This window comes from Acomys minous (assembly GCF_964271855.1).
Source record: "Acomys minous genome assembly, chromosome: 3".
NCBI classification, from domain to species: Eukaryota; Metazoa; Chordata; class Mammalia; order Rodentia; family Muridae; genus Acomys; species Acomys minous.
The window spans coordinates 139,041,991-139,053,343 of NC_140485.1; positions in this window are offsets into that span (position 1 = coordinate 139,041,991).

The window sequence follows — 11,353 nt, forward strand, 5'->3', positions numbered from 1 at the left end:
ACCTCCCTATAAATGTGATCACTTCGTGTGAAACTCTACTAGAAATGCAGAATGCCAGGCCCCAGCCCAGCCCAGTAAAGAAGAAATTGGATTTAAATAGCATCTTTAGGGACTGAAGAGATGCCTCAGCAGTTAAGGATGTGTAAGTCTCTTGTAGAGAATTTGAATTTAGTTCCTAGCATCCCTGTCACCACTCACCTCACAGCTTGGGCAGACAGCATGCTGTGAAAGAGCTCACATTGTTCTCTTCCACTGTCATCTCTAGGTGCCACAAAAATCCCCTGTATCCTTACGGTAAGTTTTACCACTAAGCTAGTTTCGTTACCTGCAGCCAAGAGAATGAACTATCTCCATCCTAAAGTTTCAGGTGTCTTGTCTTGCTTGTTCACATAATTATGAGGGTAGAGAAACCTAATGGGACGGTTTTCATGAGGACTCTGTGACACTGTGGGATCATAAACAAATGATGGTTCTCTTCTTCTCCCCATCCCAGTCACTCGCATGCAGATTTGTCCTTCTGCCTCACAGAGCTCTTCTTCCCTTGTTATAAAATATGTTTTTTTTTCTGTTTTGTTTTTGTTTTTTGAGACAGGGTTTCTCCATGTAGCCTTGGCTGTCCTGGACTCGCTTTGTAGACTAGGCTGGCCTTGAACTCACAGAGATCTCCCTGCCCCTGCCTCTCAGAGTGCTGGGATGACAGGCATGTGCTACCATGTCCCACCATGCCCCATCCCACCACACCCAGCTGAAAGCAGTAGTTTTACTGAATTATATATATATTTTTTACTATTTCCTTCCTTCCTCCCTTTTTTTGTCCCTTCCTTCTTTCCTGGTGCATGAGATGCGAACACAGGGCCTCATACATGCTAAGCAAATGCTTTCCTAGTGAGGTAACCATAGCCCCATTTTCTATCACACTCTCACTTTGAGAGAGCGAGAGGAGATAGAGAGGGGAGGAGAGAGAGAGAGAGAGAGAGAGAGAGAGAGAGAGAGAGAGAGAGAGATTAAAGTTGTTACCAACTGCCATCAAGCCATGATACAGAATGACTCTTCTGTCTGCAGCCACACGGTATAAGGGAGCAGCATCCTATCAGAACGGATCTTTCATTATCACGCCATTGTCCTTAGGCAGTGGCGATTGGACCCAGGGCCTTGCACATGTTGGAGAATTGGCCAACCACTGACAGTGCAGGCTTTGAAAGAAAAACAACTCTTAGGATCCTTCTCTGATCCTCCTCTGTGAACTTAGGAATATCAGACAAAGGGAAATGGCAGACTCTTCATTCTCCTGCTTGACTCCGCACTCCAGGGGAGCCGGCCTAGAGAAGGAAGGAAACATGCCTGCAGGTCGGAGCGTCAGGCCAAGAATGGAGGAGCCCAGAGCAATGGGAAACCCTGAGGCAGCTGGGCAGGAACATTCTAGAAGAGAAAGCAAATGAGCAGCCAAAATGGAAGAGAAGCAAGCACACATCATAAAAAAAGGAAAGATGGGCCAGGAAGATGTGTCAGTGGGGAAAGGGACTTGTGATTAAGCAAGTTTATTCCCCTGGGGGCGCACATGGCGGAAGGAGAAAGCCGACTCCCTTAAGTAGTCCCTTAAGGTCCACACATGTGCAGACAAAGACAAAAGCAAGCATAGAACCGTTGTCTCTGTGGGCACATACAGCAGCACCCGACTGCTCAGCCTGCTCCGCCCCTGATGCCTTGGCAGAGGTGGCGAAAACCTCACCACGTAAGCATTCCCTGGCCTTTCCCCTGGGGTTGGGACCCTTGGGGGTGCTTTTCTTCTTTCCAGTACTCTGCTTGGTACATCTGCAAATCCTCCTGAGAACCAGGCCACTGCTGAACCAGGGAGAACGGCCCGTTGGCTTCATCATCCATTTTTGACTCTGACTGTGGACATTTGACATTTGGCTTAGAGGTGTTTGCCCTTTTTGCTGGGTCCCCAGACTGCAGATTCTCACCAGGTGGCCCTCTGGTGGCTCTACATTGAGTGGCCTAGCAAAGAGAGAGAGACTGGGAAGGTTCTAAAGGCAGTTTTTACTCAGATGAAGAGAGGTCAACATCATTTATTTCTCAGAAAAGGCCCTTAGTGGATTTCCTAACCCCACAGGATTGTCTAAATTATGAAATAAACTTTTCCAAACCAATTATTTAGTTTGGCCTAGTAAAGGAAAAAAAAATCAACTGAGAGTTTTGAACATTCCATTTAAGGACAAAAACATGCCCTCCCCTTTCCCTATCCCCTCCCTCCCTCCCACCCTCCCACTTCCATCCTCCCATCCTTCCTTCCCTTCCCCTATTTCTTTAATACCCACCACCATCTCCGTCCATCCTTTCTTTGAAACCTTTCTCTGGTTTTTCACTTTTAATAGAATATTTTCCAAGAGGCAGGCAGATCTCTGTGAGTTTGAGGCCAGCCTGGTCTACAGAGAGAGAGTTCCAGGACAGCCAGAGCTACACAGAAAAAAACCTGTCTCAAACAAAGCCAAAAAAGAAAAAAAAAAAAAAGCTGGGCATGGTGGCATACACCTTTAATCCCAGTGCTTGGGAGGCAGAGGCAAGATGATCTCTGTGAGTTCCATGCCAGCCTGGTCTACAAAGATAATTCCAGGACAGCCAAGGCTACACAGAAAAAAAAAAACTGTTTCAAAAGACAAACAAAAAAAGCTGGGTATGGTAGCACACGCCTTTAGTCCCAATGCTCAGAAGGCAGAGGCAAGATGATCTCTGTGAGTTCGAGGCCAGCCTGGTCTACAAAGCAAGTCCAGGACAGCTGATAAGAGAAGACAAAGACCCTCCATGGTTTAAGAAAGTCACTGGCCAATGAGAAAAACGTGCACTATAAAGTGTGAGAATAAAAAAGAATTTCAAAATTGAGACCATTTCCAGGAGACACGTTTGTATGCCTAAAGCTTCAGAGGAATCTATAGCAGTTTATGAAATCAGAAAATTATCTTAGCAAGGTCGACACGCTCAGTCAATGGGCTGCAAACCCTTGAGAGATCTCCGTCTCCAAAGATGCCGAGGCTCTGCCTGCTATCCTCCACGTCCTCCTCAGGACACACACCCCATTGAGATGGGGTTTCCTTCCCTTCTGAGCGTTGGGGTGACAGCATGGCCTCCCCGTAGCCCAGATAGTGGGACAAACATCACTGTATAGCTACAGAGTCTGGAAAGACAGAGCAGCCTTCCTTGGGCTTCTGAGGTTCTTGGGTCTCCAAAGTCATTGAGTGTTGTCCCTCTTAGAGCTCACATACAAGAGTGGTCCTGTGCAGGGGTTTTAAGGAAAGTCCTCATGGAATATGACCTGTGTGTCAGACCAGCCGAGGTGTGCAACATGTGACCAAAGACGCTATAGAGTGTTCCAGGCCTGACTGTGGGAATCAGCCCATCTGTTCACCTTCTCAGAGCTGCAGCCCTAGATACCTGGAACAGAGACTCTCTCTCTCTCTCTCTCTCTCTCTCTCTCTCTCTCTCTCTCTCTCTCTCTCTTCATCTCAACTGCACAGCTAACCTCTATGAACGTCAAACCCCTAAGTTTAGAATGATTCATTATATAGTTTTGAACAAGTAAAATATGTACTAATACACAGAAAATAAAATAAAATAATAACTATGTTTACAATAACATCAAAAATCTCTGAGCCATAGGATAAAAGATGTGTCTGATTGCTAAAAAGAAAACAATAAGACATCACAGAGAGACATAAAAGAAGGTGTGCATAAGTGGGGGAATATAACAGAATGACACACATTCAAATATTTATGTGAAGCTATAAAATCTGTATGAAACTGACCTATAGTTTTCAAGCATATTTAAAAAAATCATATAATATACAGGCTGATTTCAACACTTAGGTGGAAATGCAAAATGCCAAGCACAACCAGGAAGTAGGTCGCACTCCATCTGCTTCAGACTCCAAGAGAGATGGGTGTGTCACAGAGCTGAAGTGACACTGGCACTTAGCAGGCTAAGGGACAAGGATTGTCATGAGCTTGAGACCAACCTGGCTTGCATAATGAGGCTGGCTCATAACAATTATGATTATATAATATGCAACACTGTATTAGATAATAATATCAATTTACATTATATTTGACACATTATGTTATATTCTTATATTAGATATAGCATTAATATTATTTTTTATTATTATTATACAGAATGAAAAGTCCAAATCAAGTATGTACAGGGACTTGATTTATCATGCAAGTGGTAGTGCAGCTGTGGTTCTAGAACCTTCCAAATGCTGTGACACTGTAGTACAGTTCCTCATGTGGTGACTCCCAACCATAAAATGATTTTTGTTGCTACTTCATAACTATAATTCTGCTACTGCTATTGTAATGTGATTATCTGGTATGCAGCATATCTGATATGTGATTCCTGTGAAAGTACCCTTGGACCCCCAAAGAGGTTGAGACCCATAGGTTGAGAACAGCTGCACTGAACAGAAGTTGAACATAGTCAGTACAAAATAAAAAGAAACAGATAGTGCCAAGGCAGCTGGATCACCACGCAGAAAAAAATAAGACATTGTTCCTCCTTCTCACTGTCTACAGAAGTCCTTCCTAGACAGTTGGAGTTGAAGGTAAAGGATAAAATAAGACACCTTGAATATAAAATGGGAAATTATCTTCATCACTCTCAGGAAGATTTTCTTGAACAAGTCTCAAAAAAAAAGTCTTCAGTCTAAAGGGGAAAAAGTGAGAAGCTGAGTTACCTTTAAATGAAAAAGTTTTGATTTTTGAAAGCTACCATCAACAGTCCCAAGGCAAACTGTAGAGCCCAGGAACAAACTTGTTATATGTGATACTAAGAGCGCTTATCCAGAAGGTTTTTAAACATCCTTCAGAAAAGCAAGAAAAAGCCAATTCCATAAATAAAGTGAGGTACATGGAAAGGCTTGTTTCAGAAGGAACCTATCTAACTCACTAGCAAACACTCAAGATAGCCAACTTCAACAGAACACATCCATCAGAATGGCTGCCCGCAGAAGATGAGACAATGCCGTAGCCGAGACCACAGAAGAGTTGATCGAGACCTCAGGTGGTGCCATAGCATTCAGCTTCTCACTTCAAGCAGCCGCTGAATGGATGTATTTCGTTCTGGGAAATAAACTGCTCTATGCTGCCCTAAGACTTGTGTCCTTTTCCACGTTCGCGTTGTTTTAGGAGATAAAATGGGGGGCTAATGGGATGCGACTCTGTGGCAGAGTGCTTGGTTAGCACATACCAGGCTCAAGCACTGACCAGAAATACTCAACAACAAACAAACAGCTAAAGAGAGAACTACGTACCCTAACTTCTCCATCTGCTATGCAAAGGAAGACGACTCTCAACCTCTCCTACAACATGGGGGACTTTAGTCTCTCAAAGCCTAACGCTGACTTGAAAGCAAATTTCTGTTTGTTCAGGGTACGCTGGTGCACCGCTGATTTTAGCTTTGACTTATGCAAAGGGCCTCAGGAAGCATATTTCAGGAAGCATGGCTGGATATTATCGGCATATATTATAATGCATGAATTAAGAGGGCCTCTTGTGGTTATTCTGTGGTTTTTTGTTGTTGTTGTTGTTGTTGTTTTTTTATCCCACAGGCATTTGGGCATTTGTTTTGACTCTTTTCTCTAATACGAGGATACATTTCACAGCTTAGTATTTTTAATTATTACTATTTTCTGCAGTGCTGGCAAGCTTCTAATAAACAGTGATCTAATAAATAGAATGGTTTGATGGGTAGTACCAAGAGCTGACCACAGTGATCCAGCCAGGGGAGGCAGCCTGCTGGTGGGACCAAAGGACTGGCTGACACTGGATTTGTGGCATGAAAAAACCAAACCAAACAACAACAAAACCCAAGGCAATAAAGAAGAGTTGAAAAGAGGACACTCCTTGCACAGATCTGGGTGTATGCTGGCTAATTTTATGTCAATTTGACACAAGCTATAGTCATCTCAGAGGAGGAACCCTCAATTGAGAAAATGAATCCAGAAGCTCAGGTGTAAGTAGACAAGCCTGGAGGACATTTTCTTAATTAGTGATTGATGTGGGTGGCGCCATTCCCTGGGCAGGTGATCCTGGGTTCTGAAAGAAAGCAGGCTGAGCAAACCATGAGGATAAAGCCAATAAGCAACACCCTCCATGGCCACGGCATCAGCTCCTGCCTCCAGGTTCCTCCTCTGTGTCCCTGCCTTAGCTTTCCTCAGTGGACTGGGATTCAGAAAACAAATCTTTCTTCCCCAAGTTGCTTTGGACATGATGTTTCATTGTAGCAATAAAAACCCAAACGAAGACACCAGACAGCACTGAGGTAATAATGGCTGTTCTCAAGTCCAAGGAAACTCTATTTCCCCAAATTCTGTCAGTTAGACAAAATCCATTATTCTTCAGAAATGTGTGAAGCCACTTCCCTCATCAGTGGCAGAAGGGACAAGTGGCTATCTGTGGTGCCTATTACCATAACCAAAGTACATGCTGCCCTGAGGGGTCCCTCAGTATCACAAGTACCTAGCCCTTCTCAGCTTCTCCCCTAGCCTAAGCTTCTCCAGCTCAGTGGCTTCCCTCCCTTCAGCTACTTGCTCTCCTTATAACCCTGCTATTTTGCCTGTGGTCTCTCTTTCACCCATGCCCTCTTGGTCTTCCTTTTTTGGTGGCACCCTACCCTTCTCTGCTCTCCTCCTTTTGCTCTTCCTATGCTCTGATCTGGCTTCTCTCACAGGTAGGTCCAATCTGCTGGCCATGTCCAGTCTACTTTTTTTTCTCTCTCTCTCTTTGTCTGGACTCCAGATGCCTTAGCAGCTCCCTCTCTCATATCTAAAATAAGAACCTTCTCTTTAACCATACCATGGAGCAGTCATGCCATTAGTTTATGCAGTTATGATACTTAGAGATTAAGCACCTATTAATTACCTAGGTGACGACAGGGCCTGGGCAGCAGGAGGCTGAGATTCAGGAGAGATCTAGGCTGGAGATAGCATCTTGGTGGAGTCAGCATAACACTGGCAGGCATGACCTTCGGGTTGACAGGTGATGCACAGCACACGTAATTACACTTCAATCAGATAAACAAGGAACAATTGCCAACTGGAGTCTGTTTGGTGCAATATTTACTTCTCAATGAAGCGCACATTTACATGGTTGACAGCTACATGTTTGGGGCTGTGTGATGTTGAGACATGCTTGCACTATAAAATGAGTCACGTATCTGAAGTTTACATTTAACCTGGACGTGTGTCCTTTTACTCAGTAAATGTGGCCATGCAACACTGGGCATGAGAGAAAGGTCTAAGGCTAAAATCTGGGTCCTACTGCAGTAAGAGTTCCAGATGGGAGGCTGCTCTTCCAGACGCCTGGGTCTGTTCCCCGAACCCATATGTGGCTCACCACCATCTGTAACTCCAGGCCCAGGGCATCAAGTGCCCTCTACTTGACTCTGTGGGTGCTGCATTCACATGGCACACAGACAAAGAGGCAGACAAAGCACCCATACATCTTAAAATTGTAGATGTTTAAAAAGAGTTTAGGAAAGAGAGAAGGAAAAAAAATGAAGATTGGCAGGTGAATGAGACAGGAGAGAAACACCCTGTGTGCAGTGGCCTGGAACACCCTTGGGGAAAATGTTGTCAGGAGGACGGATGATCCTCAGGTCTCCAGTGGGACAAAGCCTTCAGCTGTCCTGTGCCTGGCAATGCAGCAGCCATTGGTGACTTAGTGACCCCTGCTTCCCAGACCAGGAGCACTTGGCAAAGCTGTGACTGGTGAGTTTTGGTCTGCTTGTTCACACTCATTTGAGTGTTGAAGTCAGGGTGGGCAAAATGACCCAGCAAGTAAAGGCCCTAGCCACCCAACTGATGCCCTGAGCACCTTCCCTATGACCTACATGGTAGAAGGAGAGAACTGACTTCTGTAAATGCCTTCTGCCTGCCAGCCTCCTCCTCCTGCCCATGCACTGAGGCATGCACACTGAACCACACTGACACATACAAATAGATAGATAAATAAACACATTTCTGAAGTGTTAAAAGACGGATTCCTGCCTTCTCCCTCCTTGAAGCTGACCCCCAGAGAATAGAAACAACACAGTTTTCTCAGTAGTGCCTTTCCTCAGGAAAGGGCAAGCGTAAGCACATCCATCAAAGATAAGGGGCAGCGTGCACAGGGGAGATAGGGGAGCTGGCCTGCAAGGAGAGGATGGAAGGGGCCATCATCCTGAGCTCCGTGGAATCACACGGAGGCCATGGGAGCAGGGAGGCAAGAGCTGCCGGGGACCATGCGGCTTGAGAGCAGTGCACTCCTGGAATTGTCCTGCAGCTATGCACACTGAGACCTTTTTCTACAGCCTGGATTTCAACTCTCTCTCTCTCTCTCTCTCTCTCTCTCTCTCTCTCTCTCTCTCTATATATATATATATATATATATATATATATATATATTTTTTTTTTTTTTTTTTTTTTTTCTGGAAAAGGAGAGTCGCTGATGCCACTTGAATCCTTTACATCTTTTTAATGTAGCTGTAGGCATTAAGTTCCTTGATTGAAGGGAAAACAGCATTGTGAGTTCACTTGAAAAGCGCTGTATTGCAGTAGATAGCATTGCACTCACGGGTTTAAAAAGATAAAAGACACTCAGCCTTCGGCTGTTGAAAGCAGTGGTGAATGTGGGGGAAGAGGTGGTTGTCACATGGTGTAACTTCAGCCTAGATTAAGCCATTTTGTCACATTGAGAACAAACTAAGGCTGCAACCCGGAACATTCTCATTCACACTCGGATACACAGGACTCATCTTTGTGGTCCCCTTAAATCATGTCACGACTGGAAACGCCCCTCAGACTTCTACACTCATGACAAGCTCAAATTTGTTTGATTTGCTTTGTTTTGTTTTGTTTGAGACAGGGTTTCTCTCTGTAGCCTTGGGTGACCTGGACTTGTTTTGTACACCAGGCTGGCCTTGAACTCACAGTGATCCACCTGCCTCTGCCTTCCAACTGCTAGGATTAAAGGTTTGCCACCATGCCGGGCCTAACAAGCTCAAGTTTGGTAGGGGTCCTCTTCATGACTTAAGAGAATAACGTTCACTCTCACAGCCTTGCAGTTAAGGCACACCCAGCCTGATGTCTCACTCATCCTGTTCTTCCAAGTTATCTCTCTGAAATTTTCTGTTTTTTTTTTGTTGTTGTTGTTGTTGTTTTTTGTTTTTGAGACAGGGTCTCTTTGTGTTAGCCTTGCCTTTCCTGGATTCCTTTGTAGATGAGGCTGGCCTCGAACTCACAGTGATCAGCCTGCCTCTGCCTCCTGAGTGCTGGGATTAAAGGCTCTCCCTGAAAATTTCAATGGTGTGGCTTGGATAATAATTTCTGGGATCTCTAAAAGCTATTTATGGCATGACCATATTTATTTATGATGTACTTCAATCAATTGAAATAATTGGTCAACCATGACATAATTAAATCACTGAGGATAACTGGTCAACCACGCCACTGGTTCTTTCAAAGGAAATATGAAGTATTCTATTGCATTACAATACATGGAAAACTACATTTATAAATTATTTGTGAGAATATAATTCGTGCAGCCTGATACAAAAGCTGTGTGTTGTCTTTTTTTTTCCCCTTTTTTCAATATGTAGTAATTTTTGAACACATGCCATTTGAATGTTATCATCTTCCCAGGGGTAAAATGGTGAGGCTGAATTCTACCGCCCAACCACCAGTCCTTTCATTTCCATCAAGGCAGGAGTTCTCACACTTTACAGCACACTAGAACCACCTGTGGGACTTGTCAGATCACAGAGCCCAGGGCCCCACTCCCAGAGCTTATGATTCACTGTGTGGGTGGAACCTGAGAATTTTTCTCTGGAAGGTTCCCATGTGTGGCACTTGGAGGGAGACGATATTAGAATATTGTCTTATAAATGCATGTGAGTGTGTACGTATGTGTGTGTGCACATGTGCATATACTCATATAGATGCACCAGTATTTATTTGCAAGGATGTGGAAGCCAGAGAACAACATTGGATGCCATCTTTAGGAACATCATCCACTGCATTTGAGACAGTTTCTCACTGACCTGGAGTTCACCAATTAGGCTAGACAGGGTGGCTGCTGGTCCCTAGGGATCCTTCCGTCTCCATCCCCCCAGCATTTGAGACAGTTTCTCACTGACCTGGAGTTCACCAATTAGGCTAGACAGGGTGGCTGCTGGTCCCTAGGGATCCTTCCGTCTCCATCCCCCCCAGCACTAGAATCCTAAACACATGCCTGGCATGTTATGTGGTTTCTAGGGATCCTCACACCTGCAAGGCATTTCACCCAAAGAGCCAATTCCCCAGGCCTAGAGCATCTTAAAAAGAAGTTGTCTCGCCCCCTGCCCCCCACAGAACCGTGAGGAAGCCATGCAAAGCACCAGGCCCTCAGCGCTCATTTCACAGGGGGAGGAAACCATGGTGTAGAGAAGTAACTGCCAGCATCCACCCAGGACCAGAGCCCGGGGCCCAGGGTCAGTCTCCCAGACCCGCAGAGCATCTCTTTGCCACTCCATTCTTTGTATCTAGTCTAGACAGCAAGTGTTAATCCCCCTCCCCCTCCCCGTATTTCAGGCACAGAGGGGGGGGGGGTTAATTTTTAAAATGTGCTTAAATTGTGAAAGTTCCACTCACCTTTCCCCAGTAATCAGAATTAGAGGAATGGAACAGACTTTGTAAACATCATTCACATTTCAGGCTAGCTTTATTTGAGCTTGGCCTAATGTTGCTTTTGCGTCTGTCTTAGGTAAGGCCCCTGTCTTGCTATCCAGAGCCCCTTGGAAGCTGCTTCCCACAGGCCTCTGCAGAGCAGCGCTGGCAAGATCCTTACTTGCATTATACAGAGCTGCTGTGTCCTGACCCGTGAGACCCCCGTGCCTCTATCCAATGCCCCGTGCCTCTATCCAATGCCCCGTGCCTCTAGCCAATGCAACAGATGCTTTTGAGCACCAAGGGGGGTGGGTATGTGGTGGCTCTGGGAACTCTGGGAGGATAGGGAGGCAATTGTCCAGGCTGCCCAAGTCCTTCTGCCTATCCTCACGCAGGCATTCTTGACTAAGTGCCCAGTCCTGGTGGTTAGGGGCACCCTAAGAGCCCCTACAGGAATGTGATACTCATTTCTTCTACAAAGGTGTATTCACCTACTGGGAGGTCCTGATGCCTCAGTCAAGATCGGACAGAAGTGACTGAGGCAGTAAGCTCCCCTCCCAGGTCTCACTGTCTACTCATGGGGGTGGTGGTGGGGGGACCCATGCCATTATGTGTTTGCTAAACTCTTATGGTACAAGCCTCAGCTTTGACAACACCAAGCCTCTTTCACACTATTGAGT